The sequence below is a fragment of the Dendrobates tinctorius genome, unplaced genomic scaffold (genome assembly GCF_039654945.1).
Source record: "Dendrobates tinctorius isolate UK_male_01 unplaced genomic scaffold, ASM3965494v1 ptg000116l, whole genome shotgun sequence".
In the NCBI taxonomy this organism is placed as follows: domain Eukaryota; kingdom Metazoa; phylum Chordata; class Amphibia; order Anura; family Dendrobatidae; genus Dendrobates; species Dendrobates tinctorius.
The window spans coordinates 30812484-30833410 of NW_027361784.1; the positions used below are offsets into that span (position 1 = coordinate 30812484).

A 20927-nucleotide genomic window follows, 5' to 3' on the forward strand; every position below is an offset into this window, starting at 1 on the left:
CTGCTCCCTATGTACAAGAATATAACTACTATAATACTGCCCCTCTGTACAAGAATATAGATACTATAATACTCCACCTGTATACAAGAATATATATCTGCTATCATAAAGCAGAATATAATTACTGTGTTATTAACTTTTGTGGCCTTAATTTTGGAGCATGAATCAATCACTGGTTTAGGCATTCTTGTATTTGGGATTCCTAATCAAGACCCTCGGTAACCCATTGAGCATGGAAATATCTCCTGGACTCTGGGTCGTGAGAATGACCATCCATAGGCCCCGGATTCTGTTCTCCTCTGGGAAACATTACAGACTCCCACTTGTTGGGTTCCTGTATCCCTGTGTGAACTGTGGATGTAGCAGAGGTGAATTTATCATCCGGCTTTCAGGGACTGAATTTGGTAAGATGTAGAATCTCATGTGCCGAGTGACCGTCTCAGATTTTGCTGCATCTGAGCGATACTAAGTTTGCAGCTGGGAATTGACCCTTTTCCCAAGTCTGGTGCGACTTGTCCTCATTCTGTCCTCGGCAGAGTATGTGTGTATAAAATCTTCCATCGCCGTTCTCATGAAAATGACATTCCCTCTCGTCTATCGGAGGCAGTGCCTCAGTCCTAACTGCAGTTTATCCCTCACGTCTCAGACTTCTTTCCATATATAGCCTTTTCCCGAACATCTTCTCTTCTTTATTGCAGCTTTACGTTGGATGTATGCCCTTAAGAAAAACATCCGACACCGCCAGAGGCCAAACTGTTCTTAACCCAGTAACAGAGGATGTTGTCCTGATGGGTGCGCTCAGGGCTCTGGATGTGCAAATATATATAGAACTGTCCTCGGAGGGAAGCCGCCTCTGCGCTCACAAATTTCTTGTCGCTAATTAACACAGAAGCAACATTTTTTACCTTATATTCATCTTTTTATGGTTCTATCTGCTCCTGGGAAAGCTGGGTTACAATCATGTTTGTCATTGATTAGCTCTCTCTTGAGAATGGGGCGCTCTCAGGAATGGACGTGGCCCATAGAAGTGAATGGAGAGGACTGCGTCTCTGTAGACACCTCTTCATTCTTAAACCCAAGCAATGCAGCCCTGTTCTAGATGCCCGTTGCACCATAGGACCAGCATCTCTCTTGGGTATGATGTGGCAACATGGCGCAAATTTAGAACTGGAGGGTGGCCATAAAAATAAACGTAGAGGACGATGACTGCGCGGTCACCTCTTCTTTCCAAAAAATAGCCAGTGCAAGCCACCTAGGCTGCAACGGCCGAACCCATATCTCTTTAGGGTATGTCACTTGTTAGAAATGGAGAACTACTGTAGAAATGTAAGTAAATGGCGCCGCATGCGCGACCTCCTATTTGGTCCCAAAAAATGCAACTATATTTTACACGTAGGTTGCAGCGGTGGGACCTCATCTGCCTTCAGAACAGGGCACTGCTGAACTCAGCTAGAGATAGAAAGCAGCCCTTAAAAAAATTGCAGCTTGCTGCGCATGCGCGGCCACCTCCTTGTTCCTAAAAACACTAAATGAAGCCCCGTTCTAGAGGTTTCGTCAATGGAGCCCACATCTATCTGAAGGAATGGGACCCCCTTGCGAGCTTACAGAAATGGAGAATTGCAATAGTAATGAATAGAGATGACTGCGCATGCGCAACCTCCTTTTCATTCCCAAAACCACACAATGTAAACGCCAATTTAAAAGTAGGTTGCAGCAGTGAATAGGGCACTGTTGAAACTGCAAGGGATGGAGCGGCCGTAGAAAATAATGGAGATTGCTGTGCATGCGCGGCCACCTCTTTATTCCTAAAACACCAATTGCAGCCCTGTTCTAGATGGTGGTTTAAGCATTGGGACCCACATCTCTCTAGAAGAATGGGGTCCCGTTATGAGCTAACGGGAATGGAGAACTCCCATAGAAATGTAAGGAGATGGCTGCGCATGTGCTGCATCCTCATCATGGTAGAAAAAGACCCTGTTGCCTGCTGCTAGGAACGAGGAGCGACCATAGAAATGTATGGAGAATGCTGCTCAAGCGCGGTCACCTATTCATTCCGAAAAGCACGAAATGGAGTCCGGTTCTAGATGGAGGTTTCATAATCACATCTCTGTTCCAAACAGAATACAACAGCGCCTCATTCTCAAAAGATATGTGGTGTGGTTACGAAACCTCCATCTAGAACGGGGCTACATTTCTTATTTCAGAATGAATAGATGACCGCGCATGCGCATTCGTCTCCATACATTTCTATGGGAATTCTCTATTCCAAACAGAACACAACGGCACTTCATTCTCAAACTCCCATAGAAATGAGTGGAGACGATGGCGCATGCGCAGCTACTTCATCATTCTCAAAAAAGTTAATTGGGCCCAATTCTTGAGATCTATTGGGACCACATGTGTCAGGCATTTATGGTACATCCTACAGACACAAATCACAGGTCGACACGCAGAGTTCTGCCACGGATTTGCAGTTGACACAAAGCCGATCGGCACTCACATTACTACTGTTACCCGGAGCTTATCCACCTACGACTCCGCTCTGCAGCATCTGTGCAGAATCATTGGGATAATTGACTTGTATCTTTTCTACGCAGCAATATTCACATTTTCTTCGGCCGGACGCTGTTGATGGGCAAATCTTGTACATCCTGTTGCAATGTGCACCCACATTTTTGTGTTTGTGACAAATTCTGAAAACGTATCTAAAGTCTCTTTAAAAAAACGAAAGGGAAGGGACTTTCTGTAGGGTCCAAAATATAATAGAGCCATTAGTTGCCATTTTTATACAGCTTTTCATCATTTTAGTTCATATGATGCCGCCATATAGTGTCAAGATAATACTGCTGTGTTCCACCCACATACAGTAAAACCATGAAGTACCAAAAGAGTGTGAAAGATAAGACATACCTTAAAAGCCAAGATAAAACTGCCATGCAGTTCTTACATAGAGTAATATTTCCATCTACGGTAGCTCTGTCATAATCGTGCTATTAAATAATACTGCCATGCGCCACTAAATATAAATTAATGATTCTAGTTTCCGCTTGGGGAATCGGTCTTCCTTCTTTTAATAAAATTGCCCTGGCTGATGAAATATCTAGTAACAGAGAGGGATGTACTGGGGGCTGGAGGGGGCTGGCTGATGAAATATCTAGTAACGGAGAGGGATGTACTGAGGGGCGGGAGGGGGCTGGCTGATGAAATATCTAGCAACGGAGAGGTATGTATTGGGGGACGGGAGGGGGCTGGCTGATGAAATATCTAGTAACGGAGAGGGATGTATTGGGGGACGGGAGGGGGCTGGCTGATGAAATATCTAGTAACGGAGAGGGATGTACTGAGGGGCGGGAGGGGGCTGGCTGATGAAATATCTAGTAACGGAGAGGGATGTATTGGGGGACGGGAGGGGGCTGTCTGATGAAATATCTAGTAACGGAGAGGGATGTATTGGGGGACGGGAGGGGGCTGGCTGATGAAATAGCTGGTAATGGAGAGGGATGTATTGGAGGCGGGAGGGGCTGGCTGATGAAATATCTAGTAACGGAGAGGGATGTACTGAGGGGCAGGAGGGGGCTGGGTGATGAAATATCTAGTAACGGAGAGGGATGTACTGAGGGGCTGGAGGGGGCTGGCTGATGAAATATCTAGTAACGGAGAGGGATGTACTGAGGGGCGGGAGGGGGCTGGCTGATGAAATATCTAGCAACGGAGAGGTATGTATTGGGGGACGGGAGGGGGCTGGCTGATGAAATATCTAGTAACGGAGAGGGATGTATTGGGGGACGGGAGGGGGCTGGCTGATGAAATATCTAGTAACGGAGAGGGATGTATTGGGGGACGGGAGGGGGCTGGCTGATGAAATATCTAGTAACGGAGAGGGATGTATTGGGGGACGGGAGGGGGCTGGCTGATGAAATATCTAGTAACGGAGAGGGATGTATTGGGGGACGGGAGGGGGCTGGCTGATGAAATAGCTGGTAATGGAGAGGGATGTATTGGAGGCGGGAGGGGCTGGCTGATGAAATATCTAGTAACGGAGAGGGATGTACTGAGGGGCAGGAGGGGGCTGGCTGATGAAATATCTAGTAACGGAGAGGGATGCACTGAGGGGCAGGAGGGGGCTGGCTGATGAAATATCTAGTAACGGAGAGGGATGTATTGGGGGCGGGAGGGGGCTGGCTGCTCACCAGAGGCTTCTTGGCTTCTCAGCTACATATGGACTGAAGCTGACTTTTCATTTTTTATAGGTTTTTTTTTTTTTTAATCACTTAAATAAAAAAGAACTTATACATGTTTGGTATCTGCAAACTTGTAATGACCTGGAGAATCATAATGGCAGGGAAGTTTTATCATTTAGTGACCATGGTTAAACCCCCCCCCTAAAAAAACAGCCATATTGACAGAAAAATAAAAAAGTTATGGCTCTGGGAAGTGGAACGAAAATGGAAAATCCTAAGGTCGTGAAGGGGTTAAAAGGTTTGGCTGAAGTGTTAATCAATAAAGGTCTAGAATCCGACTTTATCGCACGTTTGTCCATTTGTGATATCCGTTCTATAAATTTATGTGCCACTGGCTCTTTAAGAAAATAATGTAAAAGCAAAATTTGGTAGAGGGGGTGGTGCTTGACACTCAAATTCCCAAACTGATTCGCTGTGTCATGCCCCGCCCCTGTGACATCATACTGAGTATAACAGTTTGTCATCATTTTCTTAAAGGGCCAGTAAACTTAAAAAGTCAGGGAGTTTTTCTTTAACCCTTCATGGTCAGACAGTGCCCTCACCCTCTGTAGATATATTCCTGATTATTCCTGTTTTTTTTTTTCCAGGGCTCTCCTCCGGTGGCATCTGTGGACTCTGCCCGTGGATTTACAATCATTGCCGTCCGTGGATGGCCGTGTCCCTGGAGGAGGCTGGGTTCTCGGCTCCGGGTTCTGAGGATACATTCATCGCTCCCTCCCCTCGGGGATGACTAGGATGGGAATCTGGGGAACGTTCTCGGAGTAACCGCATTCACTCAGCCGGAAAATATTTTTTTTTTCCCCTTTGCCGTATTCATAAATTGATGGATATTTCAGGACGGACGTTTCTTGTGTCACCGGCCACCGATACAGCGCGGACGCATCGCTGACAGGTATCGTCTCCACGGCAACAGCGGACAACAGTGGGTCAGTTGTTACAATGTATCAGGATTTACTGACATAGCAGTCAAGTTACTAAGTGACAGTGTGTCAGATTAACCCACCGGCGACCAAAGTGCAAATATTCTGTCCCCCTCAAACTCCAATTCAGAATGGTGCACGCTCACTGTTTATGCAGACACCCACACGTGCACGCTCACTATATATAGACACCCACACTATATAATAATAATAATAATCATTATATAGCGCTAACATATTCCGCAGCGCTTTACAGTGTGCACACATCATCATCACTGTCCCCGATGGGGCTCACAATCTAAATTCCCTATCAGTATGTCTTTGGAGTGTGGGAGGAAACCGGAGAACCCGGAGGAAACCCACGCAAACACGGGGAGAACATACAAACTCCTTGCAGATGTTGTCCTTGGTGGGATCCAGACCCAGCACTCCACACAAGGCTGCAGCGCTATCCTCTGAGCCACTGTGCCGCCCTTATACAGACACCCACACGTGCACGCTCACTATGTATACAGACACCCACACGTGCACGCTCACTATGTATACAAACACCCACACGTGCACGCTCACTATGTATACAGACACCCACACGTGCACGCTCACTATGTATACAGACACCCACACGTGCACGCTCACTATGTATACTGACACCCACACGTGCACGCTCACTATGTAAACACACCCACACGTGCACACTCACTGTTTATGCAGACACTCACACGTGCACAATCACTATGTATACAGACACCCACACGTGCATGCTCACTATATACAGACATCCACACGTGCACACTCACTATATATAGACACCCACACGTGCACGCTCACTATGTATACAGACACCCACACGTGCACACTCACTATGTATACTGACACCCACACGTGCACGCTCACTATATATAGACACCCAGACGTGCACGCTCACTATATATAGACACCCAGACATGCACGCTCACTATGTATACTGACACCCACACGTGCACACTCACTATGTATACTGACACCCACACGTGCACACTATGTATATAGACACCCACACGTGCACGCTCACTATATATAGACACCCAGACATGCACGCTCACTATGTAAACAGACACCCACACGTGCACACTCACTATGTATACTAACACCCACACGTGCACGCTCACTATGTAAACACACCCACACGTGCACACTCACTGTTTATGCAGACACCCACACGTGCACGCTCACTATGTATACAGACACCCACACATGCACACTCACTATGTATACAGACACCCACACGTGCACGCTCACTATGTATACAGACACCCACACGTGCACGCTCACTATGTATACAGACACCCACACGTGCACGCTCACTATATATAGACACCCAGACATGCACGCTCACTATGTAAACAGACACCCACACGTGCACACTCACTATGTATACTGACACCCACACGTGCATGCTCACTATGTAAACACACCCACACGTGCACGCTCACTATGTATATAGACACCCACACGTGCACGCTCACTATATATAGACACCCAGACATGCACGCTCACTATGTAAACAGACACCCACACGTGCACACTCACTATGTATACTAACACCCACACGTGCACGCTCACTATGTAAACACACCCACACGTGCACACTCACTGTTTATGCAGACACCCACACGTGCACGCTCACTATGTATACAGACACCCACACATGCACACTCACTATGTATACAGACACCCACACGTGCACGCTCACTATGTATACAGACACCCACACGTGCACGCTCACTATGTATACAGACACCCACACGTGTACGCTCACTATGTATACAGACACCCACACGTGCACGCTCACTATGTATACAGACACCCACACGTGCACGCTCACTATGTATACAGACACCCACACGTGCACGCTCACTATGTATACAGACACCCACACGTGCACGCTCACTATGTATACAGACACCCACACGTGTACGCTCACTATGTATACAGACACCCACACGTGTACGCTCACTATGTATACAGACACTCACTATGTATACAGACACCCACACGTGTAAGCTCACTATGTATACAGACACCCACACGTGTAAGCTCACTATGTATACAGACACCCACACGTGCACACTCATATGTATACAGATACCTACACATGGATGCTCCCTATATATACATAGACACATGGAATTTATACCGATATCTACTTGCTGCATACAGATGCCCGCTCACTACTTACACACTCCTGTATATATGTGTACTGTATATATATATACACAGACACCTTCTTTATACTGGCTCGTTTTCTATACATACACACACGTATGCACACTGACTCCACAGAGCGCTCACTTACTAGACATATACATCAATATCCATTTACACAGGGTATAGTACCGTAAATAATAGCAATGCCCTACATGGGGAGCCTGCAGAGCTCTGGGATTTCCTTTATTTATGACGTCCATGGTCCCTATTGATGATTCTTTGTGAAGTGTTATTGAGGCAGCGTCACAGGCAGTGTGAGTATATGGCAGCTATCGTGCGTTCTCTCTATACCCAACCTGCTGTAGAGCATTCACATTATATTTCTAGAAGTTGTTTTGGCTTTTACAGCTTCTTCTGGATCAACTTTATGCAAGAATATGTTTAACTTGGAACATTTTGTACTAAGTTATACGAAGGCTCCCTTTTATCAGCAGATAGTGCAGGCACAACATACATCCCGCGGTTTGTTGTGGCTCGCGAGGACGCAAATACATTGGAACACTTGGGCGCCAGGACTTGAGCAGAGGAGCGCTCCCCAATCCTGGCTCCGATGTGCAACAGTGTGTTGAGGTCAGCACACTGTGACCTCATCACACTGCTGCTGGCACCTCAGCACAGCAGTGCCGCAGAGGTAGTGGAGACGCACAGGCAACAGTAAGCGCTTCATGAAGGAACTCTGCAAGTTAGCGTATGTTGACACTTAATTTTTGAATCATAAACTGAGTAGAATCTTTCTAAGTCCTCATTAAATACTTGAAACTTGGTTCTGGTGATTGTATTAATGTACTGATGGTCGATCTGGTGATGTATTCATGTTCTGACTGTGGTTCTGGTGATGTGTTAATGTACTGATGGTCGATCTGGTGATGTATGCATGTTCTGACTGTGGTTTTGGTGACGTATCCATCTACTGATGTTGGTTCTGGTCATGTATTAATGTAATAATGGTGGTTCTAGTTATGTTTTAATGTACAGATGGTGGTTCTGGTGCTGTATTCATGTTCTGACTGTGGTTCTATTGATGTATTAATGTACTGATGGTGGTTCTGGTGATGTGTTAATGTACTGATGGTGGTTCTGGTGATGTATTAATGTACTGATGGTCGATCTGGTGATGTATTCATGTTCTGACTGTGGTTCTGGTGATGTATTAATGTACTGATGGTGATTCTGGTGATGCATTAATGTACTGATGGTGGTTCTGGTGATGTGTTTATGTACTGATGGTCGATCTGGTGATGTATTCATGTCCTGACTGTAGTTCTGGTGAAGTGTTAATGTACTGCGTGTGGTTCTGGTGATGTATGCATGTTCTGACTGTGGTTTTGGTGACGTACCCATCTACTGATGTTGGTTCTGGTCATGTATTAATGTAATAATGGTGGTTCTAGTTATGTTTTAATGTACAGATGGTGGTGCTGGTGATGTATTAATGTACTGATGGTGGTTTAGGTGATGCATTTATGTAAGTTCCTCTTTAAATTTTTTGCAGCTCTTTGGATTGGTTCAGTATGGCAATATGGCCCACAAAGTGCTGTGCACCCCCTGAACTAGTGTCTTTGGGTTCCGGATCAAAAAGGGATTGTTCATAGAGGGCAATAAGCGCACACCAATTTCTTTTCACCCTTTCACCCTTTTCTATGGTGGTGTGGGCACTGATTGGTAATTTTTTTTTTAAGAGGGAGTCATCATCCAGCCTAAGGAACAGGTTGACCCCCAACTATGACATATTAGGACTTGCAGGGACTTGTTGTAACTCCTCTATGTGGCTACCTATCACCTTCATTTCTTCTGTGGATGCTCCAAGTGATCAGGTCACAGTTCAGAAAGTTTTTTTTAATAAAGGTACCAATGAAACTCCAAGATGCTAAACTGCAAATTCACGCTGAATTTTTTTCTTCTTGCTCTGCCTTGGTCACGATTACGTGTAAGTGGCTTCTTTATTAACGGAAAGCCAATCATTTCTGTGCTACCAGAATGAGATGAGTGTACGTTTCCATTACTAGATCTTCGGTAAAATCGCTCCCTGCAGACAGGAATGAGAGCGACTAATATCACAACTGCAGAGGTGCGGATTCATCTTTGTAGTTCTGTACAATCATTTTATGAAAAAGCAATAGGACCCGAACAACTGTGCCGCGTGGAAGCGAAACCGGGGGGCTTGGTGGGAAGAAGTATGAGAGTTGTCTGCGCCCTTTCCGCAGTAAAACTCATCTAAAACCTCACATAAAACATCTAAAACTCATTTAATCTTCGTAGTAGAAAAAGAAAAAAAATGCCTAAAATGACATAATAATAATAAAAGTAAAGCATCTATAGACATATACAAGGTATACCCGTATGTGAACTGTGCAGGGGGCACCACTGATCTCAATCCAAAAATTAAGGAAGGTCCATGTGCCCAAACAATTACCGTAAGAAGTGTTGTTTCAATACTATATACCGTAGTACATAAAAGAGGCACGGAAACATGAAGTGTATTAGAAAGTTCTAAAATCCTGCAATTGTACAGTAAGGATATGTTCACATGCTGCGTTTTTGTGTTTTCTGCACTAAAAATCCCCGTCTTGGCAGTAGCTGCTTACTATACACGTGTTATTTATGCAGGTATTTTTTCAATTCGTTTGGGTGAAAAATGCCAAAAGAATTGACGTGCCGTGGTTTAAAAAAAAAACAAAAAAACGCACTGCAGCTATAAAAAAAAAAAAAAAAACACAAGGTTAAAAACCGCGCGTTGTGAATGAAACTTCAGAAAGGCTGTTAATTTTGCTGATAATATAAAGTGCTGCGTTTTTTTTATGATTGAATAAACGCTGCAAAAACACAATGTGTTGAACATACCCTAAGTCTTTTAAAGCAGGAAAAATTCCTTGGCTGATGTCCTTCTCCTTTGAATTTAATTAGGCTAAAAAGGTCGCTTGCCATATCTGTGTATTGTTTATCTGGTGTAAATGCTGCCGTTCTCCCGAATCCGGCGACGTTTTTCTTTTGCTCCTGCTCCTCTCCATTCCTGAGATATGGCCTCCTCTTCCTTGATTATAAATCTAGTCATTTAGCCAACAGGGTGTAGTTCTTTAGATTTTCTCCACAGGCCACTCCCACTTGTCTTAAAAGACTAGATTTGTATGCAGGAAAGGAGGAGGCTGTATCTTGGGAACGGAGAGACACAGGAACAAAAGAAAAACATCGCCGGATTCAGGAGAACAGCGGCATTTACACCAGATAAAAATATGACACATTTATGGAAGCTGACAGGTCACCTTTAAAACCTCAATTGATGTCCTTATGTTATATAAACCTTGATATTTTATACAGTAAATGGCAAAGAGTCCCAGCTTTACTGATGCCTTTTTGGCAGTGATGTATGTACCTTTTAAGATGAGCAAAGTAACAATGTAGCAGTACGTATGTTTTCTATGTTTACATAGCAGCTCTGCTTGGTACAAAAGAACAATGCAATAAAAATACACAAAAAGGCAAATACAGGAAACCAAACAGGCAGTGACACCAGAGGTCATGAAGCCATGGACCTGCCCTTCCCCTCACAGCTGGTGTCACCTGCTCTGCACCCTCACCGCACCCTTGTTGTGACACCCAGCACAGCTTATGTATAGAAGGACCAGGCAATGTCCTATCTGGTGAATTTCGAGGTACATTACTTTATACTGAAACACAAAAAATAAGGGATCTATACAGACTTGGCTGAACGCCTAAATGAACAATACACAAAGTATTTCCCTTTTTATGCAATAAGGTTAGGAAACTATGTTCCTTTCCTTAAACTTTGACCATGTCCCTTAGTTGACATTTTCTCTTGCAAAGTCAACCTCCGACAAGAAGTATCTCATTAGTCACAAAATAGTCCACCTAAATAACTTATCACTGTGTACATTCTCCTTTTTTGACTATACTAAAAGGTTCATGTAGACCCTCACCTGGAAGATCCACATAGATCCTCAGATGGAAAGTCCATGTGGACCTTGCGTAGGAAGGTCCATGTAGATCCTTAACTGGAAGATCTTTATATACCCTTAGCTGGAAAATCCACATAGAGCCTTTGTTTGGAAGGTCCATGTCGACCCTTAGCTAGGAAGATACGTGTAGATCTTCATCTGAAAGCTGAACATATATTTAGCGAGAAAATCTATGTAGAGCCTTTTTTTGGAAGGTCCATGTCCACTCTTAGATGAAAGGCCTATGTAGAGCCTAATATGGAAGATCTACATACCGTATATATTTAGCTGGAATATCCATGTAGAACCTTTTGTTTGGAAGGTCCATGTTGACTCTTAGATGTAAGGTCCATGCAGTTCCTCATCTGGAGGATCAACATATCCCACTAGTTGAAAATTAAATGTAGTCTCTTAGATGGATGGTTCATGTAGATCCTCATCTGGAAGACCACCACAGACTTTTGATTGCAAAATTCAGGTATACCCATAACTGAGATATCTGTGAAGATCCTCAACTGAAAAACTGATGTAGACCTTCAGCAGGACAGTCCATGATGTAACTTGGCTGGAAGGTCCATGTCAACTCTTAGCTGGAAGCTCCATGTAGACCCTCAAGGGCAAGATTGTTGTAGAATCTCAGCTGCATGTTCAACAAAGAAATTTACCTGGAAGATCCATATAGACCCTTATTTGATAGTACCATGTAAACCCGCAACTCAAAGATTTTCTGGACACTCATAATCTACATGCACCTTTTTTCTAAGCTGAAACATCTTAATGGAGAAACTAATGGATCTTCTTTAAGATGAGTAATTAAAATGTTGTTTATAATGGTCCTCTATAGGGGTGGGCTTCTTGAAGAAAAATGAAGCCGAAATGAACATTTTACAAATCGGTTGACTTTTCTCTACATGGCTGAGTTTTCTTTTCAAAAAACTTTGGGGATATCCTTTGAGTCACTTTGTTTCCCCTCACACTTCTATTGGCGAAAACTCAAATCAACTAATCTTAATACTATGAGCATGTACTGGGTCTGGTTATTTTTTGCAGATATTTTGTTTTAGTGGAAGCTCTTTTCAATGTTTTTTTCACCATCTATTGGGTTTATAAGAAGGTCAAGGTAGATCTTCAGATATTGAGTACTGTTAAACATGTTTTCGACTATCACCAAAATTTTTGAAACCTCCTAGATGGGTGGTACATTCAAAGAAGACAACAAATTGATATGTAGATCATAGGGCACCAGAAAAAGCAGGTCTAGATCAGGGATGGTCTTCTTAAGAAAGTATTTTGAGTAGTTTTACTGTATGTTGAATATTTGGGAAATGAAAATAAGTTGCAGAAACATCTGGTTTAGGATCAGAAGTGAGTCCGACGCTTATGCAAAGGAAGTCATTCACTACTTTTGTCATGGTCTTACAAGGTCAAATGAGCGGAGATTACTCTACTTGACACCATACTCTTCCTCCCTCAGGGACCATATAAAACAGTATTATGGCAGACAGACGGTATTCATGATGGCTTGGGATGAAAACCCTTGCTATGCTCTAAACACATCAGCAAAGGTGGGATCTGACTGGAGTTGGTCATGGTCCATCCCAAAGTATCTCCATTGGTCAATGATAATTACAAGGACTTGAAGCAAGGTTTTTGAAAGGCAAATAGTTCTGAAACAGTCATGCAAATATATAACGGAATTGCATAGGAATTAATAATAAATGAATCGTAAGGTGTCTCCATAATTTGGACCCTCCTCCCACATGATCGTGAGAGCAAAAGACACTCTTGCAGCCCATCCGCAGTCTTCCATTTTAGGAATGGCTTTACTTTCAGAATGGATCAAGTGAAGAAACAGGATAGAGAAAACTATATGGCCAAAAGCATAGAGAAGACGTAGTGGAAAGGGCGATGCCCATATGGGCTTGGTTAATCCAGTAAGGTTAGGTCACATGCGGAGGTTTTGACACCGATTTGGCAACGGATTCTACCAGGGTTGCCAATTGTCCAGAAACTCCAGGACAGTACTTAAATAGAGAAATTATTTGGCCCTGTCTGTCTAAAAAAATTAGTTTTTTTTAAAAGGATAAATAAGCTGTCCAGAAAAAAATAAAGTTGGCAACCATGGATTCTGCTTTGAAATCAGTATGAAATCCAGCCATAATCTGCATCCTACTCGTGTGATTTTTGCAACTCTAATTTCATGCGTCAGGACATTTTCGTGAAAATTTTTGCACCTTCAAGCCATCAGATCTGTCATGGAAATAACCTGCTACTCACCGACTCTGCATGCACATTTATGCCGCTGTCACCCATATTGCGTAATGTCTGTTGGCTGGATCCCTCCTACTGCAAGCTTTACTAATTTCCCGTAGCCTGGATAGACATTAGTATAATTATATATGCGCTCTGTCCCATCAGCAATAATAACCTTATTACAAAGCAAGCAGGGAGAGGATTTCAGCAAGTCATTAGTACGTACCTTTTGTTTGGGTTCCCACAGTGCCGGATTCGTAATTAACCTGCCATTGTGGTAATTCAGGAAGTTTTCTTCTTGTGTAGAATAGATTATGTAACGCGAGTCCAGAAGTTCAAAGAGAACGACTCGTCTGGCTCATAAATGACAACGAGGACTCCTGTTTTTATTCTTGTAGCAGAAGCGTTCTTCTGATCTACCAAGAGTCAGCCTTTCCGGGCCCTGAGGGATCTATGGAAGGGTTGTTGGTGGTTGGGGTAAAAAAATGTCGTAGCTTGGTTTTTCTATACTTGGGGCAAAAAGAAAAGGGGTTGTCCAATGAAAACAAGTTATCTCCTATCCACGGGACTGGTGATAATCTACTGATTGATGGGGGTCTGAATTTTGAATTTTGGGAGTTTTTTTTCTCCATTCCAAAATGGACCCTCTTCACTCATTCTATATGGGGCTGATGGAAAAAGTTGACCACAGCGCTTGGCAGCCCATAGGGAAGGAATGGAACAACATTTGAGCATGCACACTGGTGCTCCATTTTAACTGGTGTAATAGTTCACTACTCTGCTCATCCGTACAGACCCCAGAGGTCGGACCTCCACTGATCATCAAGATATCTCCTATCCTGGAGATAAATGATAACATGTTTTCAACGTACAACCCCATTGTTTGTTGCACTAGCCCCAGCTATGGGATTGAGGCCTGTGAGATGTAGCACTTAGGTCCTGGGGCTCCTCAGCCATTTAAGAATACACCATGCTTGCCAACTCTTCTAGAAAAAGGGGAGTATTTTGAAGAAATGTCAGTATGGTTCCTTAGTCTCCATGAAATCGCTGATTACAAAAGGTTTCTTGTTCTTTGTGTCACAAGGAGGTGGTGTTCGAGGTGAGGAATGAGTGTGGAATCTAAAGGGGCAGGTCTACTACTGAAAATGTTTGGTGGCCACAAAGATTTAAATCTCCCGATAACCAACTGGTTAAAATTGGCAATGAAGGAATTTACTAATTGTAATGGCACATGATTGGTGGAGATAAAGTATTACTCTGGGGCTCAGTAGCTTCAAGCTATGTCTCTGCTTACTTGTGTAGTTAAATAAACAGGATCAGCAGTTATACAGAAGCTTTGGCATTCCGGCTCGGACTGGCCCACTGGAGAACAGGAGAATCCTCCGGTAGGCCCCTCTGAAGGAATGCTAATGAATAATCTTACACTTAATTCACAAGTTGCAGAAAAAGGTATAATCTAATCATTCATTAAACTAGCTAGCCAAGTTGATATTACATAGAAGCAAAAATAAATCTGTGTACTAGGGTCAGGTTATTTTTGCATGTAGCTGAACAGTGGGCCCAAAGAATAAATGTTACTAGTGGGCCTTTGCTAACCCAGTCCGACACTTCTGGCATCTGTGATGGCCAAACACCTGCCAAATAAGAAGACACAAATATTAAAAATGGCACATGAAAGTTTGAAGAGGGGAGTGGGGTAGCTGTATTTTTCCAGTTTTTGCTCTGGCCTTTTGAGTAACCTATAAAGGTAGAGTAGCTTCATGCTCCATCCTACACTGTATTACCAGCACTGCCATAGCTGCATCGAAGGGGGCGGTCTTGTAATGCACACTTCCTCTTCATAGGGACCACCCCTAAATAGCTCCAAAATTTTGTGCTAATTAATTTAATTATATACGTTCACGGTGATAAGAGTTTTGTTTTAAGGGCGCCTGCCTACCCTCTACCATTTTTTATACTGGTTTATCAGAATAGTCTTTGGACCGCTATGGATACCAGTGTTCGGGTGTAACTGCTACCTCCGAACCCCCGATAACTTCATCCTCATTATACTATACTGTATATATTAAGGGAAGGAGAATATCTCAGCGTCTGACATTTTAATTAACTTTGAAACCCCAAAGTTTAGTTTGAATACGCACAAGCTCTCGAGAGCGGCGGGCACGTGCTACCTTTATCTAAGAACAGGATGTGGTGTTGTCTATTTGACTCTCATCACTGCTTCAAAAACCTTTTCCTTTGAATTTCTACGAATGTTTTCTTACAGTTTTACCTATTTCTAAAATAAGATTCTTCTCTGGATGAAGACTCTTCATGGTCCACGTCTTGTAAGAATTGTCATCCACAACTCAATGTTATGGACCGAGAATTGCGCAAAGATGAAAACTTCAGTTTGACAAGTCAAAGAAACCTCAACATGGGAATGTTTTTGGTGAGAAGGGCACAGCAGTTAGCCTAACCGTCATGTGGTGAAGAGGATGACCACCCAAAACATTGCAGTGAATACATTTCTTGGTCTTTGAGGCAAAATCTAGAATTTGACATCCCGACCTGTCGTGTTCCATGTGTCTTCCTACCCAGCCATTGGGCACTGACATGATTGCTACCTTTTCTGGCTCCTTTAGCTATGCCCCTACATTTTTCTAATTTCTACTTGATCCTATCCATCTGTGCATTCATGTATCTTTAAGCGACTGCTAGACTTCTCCGGCAGTGGCTTAACTCCCCTTAAAACAAATGTATCGGCCATTAAAATAAGAAAGTTCTAATTGTTCTCTCCCTCTACATCATTTGCTCAAACGACATCTTAGATATATTGCCACCATTAGCAACTTGTTGACTTAGTATTTAGGCCATTGTACACATCAGAGGGTCAGCTGATCCCACCAAAATTGGCGGGTTCAAACAACTTTCTTATGATGTGTATAGGAGCCTTTGTCAAGAGGTGGGTTAGTGGCGGCCCTACACCTTCAAAGTTGTCTGCCAATTTCTCTTTCATCTAAGACCTATTTTTCTTGAACCCAAGATAGTCATACAAACTTGGTTGACCTTGCATGTTCTCATTAGGGAGCGTGGAATAAGCAACTGCCGAACACCCTTCTCAGGGACTTATTTCCCATGAGGACAAAAGGATCCGATATGCTGGAATCTGCCATGCTCGATTCTTTTTTTTACCCAACATCTGTAGTCTGAACCTCGTGACAAAATCCCAATCACATAAGATTGTTGGCCTGTTCCTCCAAAGTCAGCAGGTTTAGCCAATGTTAATCTAATGTCTATTACAGAAATAATCATGTTTCTTAGAAGGAAGAAGGAAAATGGCTAATCTTGTAGGACACATAGAAAAAAAACTTTATTTTTATTGATTTTGTTTACAATTAAAAAGAAAAGGAATAATCAAGAGAAGGATGTTGCTTGGGAGGTCAAGGGTCTTCCGGTGGTAGAATTATGCATTGTTGTCCTCTTGGCCTTCGTAAATTGGGTTCACAAGCTCAGAACTTCCAAACTTTTAGGTATCATAAAGCGAATTATATGGCGTGTCCTAAATTTTCAGTGCCTGTGTCCTATGTCTTCTCCCTTAATGGTTTGTGTTGATGCTTCGGGCTTCAAACTGAAAAAAAAAAGCTGGAAAAGCTACAAATGGCCTCCAGTGATGTCAGAGAAAACTTTGAGACAGCACAGCTGAGTTTATTTCCTTGCTTCCAGCAAGGATCCTATCAAAGGTTAGCCGAAATTTAAGGCTTTTTCTGATTGATACGTTGACGGGTGGTTGGAAAAGGTTAAGATACAATTTTGCCTTAGGTGTTATAAGGCAAAGTATAGATAAATATTGTACTAAAATACATTATAGTACGATTGTCTTACGTTGTCTTCTCGCCATGGAGATATGTGGAAAAGTTTTCTCTACTTAATGGTATCTTTTCTCTCTATTGTCTGTCAGAAATGCAATTTATTCTGATTGTTGGAAATTTCGAACCTGACAAATCAGTTCTGCCATTCATGTAGGATATGGCATATTAAGACCTTTGTTAGTACAAACCAGTGGAATCCAAATGATCGCCCTCAGTCCCACCACCGCGGTCCTGAGCAGGTAGAAATTCAAGCACAGGAATTACTTGAAGCTCTTGGCCTCCAGCTTTCACGGTTCTTCAGCAGTATTGATGATCTTCTCATGTGGGCCTAAAAAACTTTTTGGACCCCCTCAGGCTCCAATGACAGAGTTCTTTTTCACCCATTATAATTTTGCCCCTGTATGCATTCCCTTCTATCTAAGGTTGCCCGGACGGCCTTAAAGCCGCAATGCTCCTCTGGGAAATATGCAAATTGTCTCTTCAGAGAGGAAGAGGACTAGAATCTTGACATGCTTAGCATGTCATTCTCCGCAAGGAGAAACGATACTTCTTGGCTCTCGGTCAGACGCCTCTCACACAGCCAAACCAGATCTCACACTTTGTACTGGCGAGGGGCAGTACCCCGAAATACAATGTCTGTAAATTGAGATTCTGGTTTGGCTTTTATCCTAAGTCATGTAACAAGGGTCATTAAGGGGTTGACATTGACTTTTAGGATTGCTACTTCCAATAGGTGGCACTAGAGTTCTAGTCCTCTTCCTCTCTGAAGAGACAATTTGCAATGAAACAATAGAAAAGCTTTGTTCCCTTGGTGGTCAGTCTTTTGGTCACCATGACCTTTTCGTCAGATTTTTATGAAATTGGTATGATTCATAAACAAACTTTAATGTCAACGACCAACTTTTGGTCAGCCAGGAGTACTCAGTTCCTATTAGCTAATTTTTACCATTAGCAGCGATAACAAGTCAAGGGAGAGTTGGGGATTCTGTGCTTGGGGAACGCAGTCTAAGATGTGAGGCACAACTATAATGCCGATAGAAAACTTTCCATACAATGAAGGCTTCCTTTGTACCCGACTGCCCAAATTATAGAGGTTCTGTTGCAATTTGCAAGGGGGATAGCAGTCATCAATGGTTTAAGGGCCTTAATGCTTGAGCAATATTATAAAAGGCACATGGCCGGTAGGGGACAAGGCCTAAAGATTTTGGACTGTCCCAAATAGCATGGGTTTGTGCCAATCATTCCCCAATTTTCTAAATTTAGGCTCTAAATGTTGTTGAGCATGAACCAACACTATCATTGTTGACCATTGTAAAAAAAAATAAAAGCAAAAATGTAGCCCATATTTGCAACTTTTTACCAGTTGTTGAATTGTTTTCCCAATATTTAAACAGTTTAAAGGGGTTTTCCTAGAATAACTTTTGAGAGAGAGAGAATTTTTTCCGTCCGCCAGAAAGGATTTCAGGGTTAAATTTCCAGCTGACTTCCTTCCTCCGGAAATGCGCACTGTAAAATGCGGATCCTGCAGCAAAAAAACGTTGCATGGTCCGTCCAGGCATGTCAGCGGACGAAAAAAATTTGGCGGATCCGCAAAAAAAAAAAGGATCCAACGGATGGCCATCCATCAAGATCCGCCGGTAATGCAACTCAATGGGGAAAAAACGGATCCGCCAAAAAAAATGGAGGATCCGTTTTTTTTTAAAAACGGCGGATTTTGACTAATGGTCAAAAACGGAAGCGTGAAACAGGCCTAAGAAGAATCATATTTTTCTAATACAGAATATATACGAGAATATGACTATAAAAGAAGAGATTATTATAGGCCCAGTCAGGCTTAGGACTGGCCCACCGGAGAACAGGAGAATCCTCCGGTGGGCCCCTTGTGCAGAACATGATTCTCCTCTCTAATTGAGCAGCATTGTTGCCATGCTGCCATTGTCTGTACGTAGTGAATCAACAATCAACTCATGTCATCATTGCTATAGAAATTTGGATAAAGTCATATTTGCCTGTAGCTGAAAAGTGGGGTCCTGGAGTTTGTTACTGGTGGGCCTTTGTCACCCCAGTCCAACACTGGGCCCAGTTGATCTTCTGCCATTAGATTTCGAGATTACTTTTCCAGTAGCTCCGAGGCTAGATGTTATTATCACCTTTATTTTACACCTAGGAAAATTTAAGGGGAAATAATTATCAGAATCTCGGGTTAACCCTGCGCACCATCTCCTGCGATGGATCCCACTGGGTGTTTACACGCAGCTTGTCGACACCTGATGACTGTGGTAGGACTATGGGGGGTGGGTGATTAAAGGAGCATCATTTTAGAGAATTATAAAAGACTCTGACCGATACATTGTTTTGTTAAATTGGAAAATCAGATGATCTAGTGATCATTTTTGCCATATTGGTGTCCATTAAAATCAATACCTTTCCTTGTGATATTATCTTCTTCATTCATACAACTCTATGAAAACTTGGCACTGTGCAACCCTCTTTTCTATAAGTTGCTAAATATAAGTCTGACAGCTACATACTGATACAGGGAAGGGTTGTCAATCAATGATTAGGACCGCCCACTTGACTCCTAAAGCTAAAATGAGCAATAAATTATAAGTAAAGCTCATTTTATTTCCTACCCAAAAACCTATTTATTAATTGGGGTAGCTCATTTTGCTTTATGCCATGCTGGTCACATAAGAAACTGCATGTTCTATATTATAATTTATTTATATAGCACCATTAATTCCATGGTGCTGTACATGAGAAGGGGGGTTACATACAAAGTTAGATATCGTTAACAGTAAACAAATTTACAATGACAGACTGGTACATAGGGGAGAGGACCCTGTCCTTGCGGACTTACATTCTACGGGATAGTGGGGAAGAGACAGAAGGTCGGGGATGCAGCAGCTCTGGTGGTGATGAGGCGACAGCTCAGGCGGTGGTGAGGCGGCAGAATGGTCATTGCAGGCTGTAAGCTTTCCTGAAAAGATGGGTTTTCAGGTTCCGTTTGAAGGATCCTATGGTGGTGGATAATCGGACGTGTTGAGGCATGGAATTCCAGAGGATAGGGGATATTCGGGAGAAATCTTGGAGGCGGTTGTGTGAGGAACGAATAAGTGTGGAGGAGAGAAGGAGGTCTTGGGAGGATTGAAGATTACGTGAGGGAAGATATTGGGAGATTAGTTCAGAGATACAGGGAGGGGACAGGTTGTGGATGGCTTTGTAGGTCAGTGAAAGTAGTTTGAACTGGATGCGTTGGTGAATTGGGAGCCAGTGGTGGGATTTGCAGAGGGGAGAGACAGGGGAGTAGTGAGGAGAGTGTTGCAGTAGTCAAGGCGGGAGATGAGGGCTGAGGAAGGAACGGATTCTGGAAATATTTTTGAGTTGGAGGCGACAGGAGGTGGCAAGAGTTTGGATGTGTGGTTTGAAGGACAGGGCAGAGTCGAGAGTTACTCCGAGGCA

At 43.1% G+C, this 20927-nt stretch overlaps 1 protein-coding gene across 3 annotated transcripts in view; it reads left to right on the top strand.

Moving 5' to 3' along the window:
* The window catches only part of LOC141101311 (uncharacterized), a 184258-nt gene that overhangs the window by 120663 nt on the left and 42668 nt on the right, over nt 1-20927 (top strand). For 2 of the 3 annotated variants that reach the window (XM_073590325.1, XM_073590324.1), the window contains one exon: nt 4829-5133. The gene's annotated coding sequence lies outside the window, so the exon portion shown is untranslated. Of the gene's footprint in view, nt 1-4828; nt 5168-20927 lie in introns of all 3 variants that reach the window. The other variant, XR_012234933.1, reaches the window with a different exon arrangement.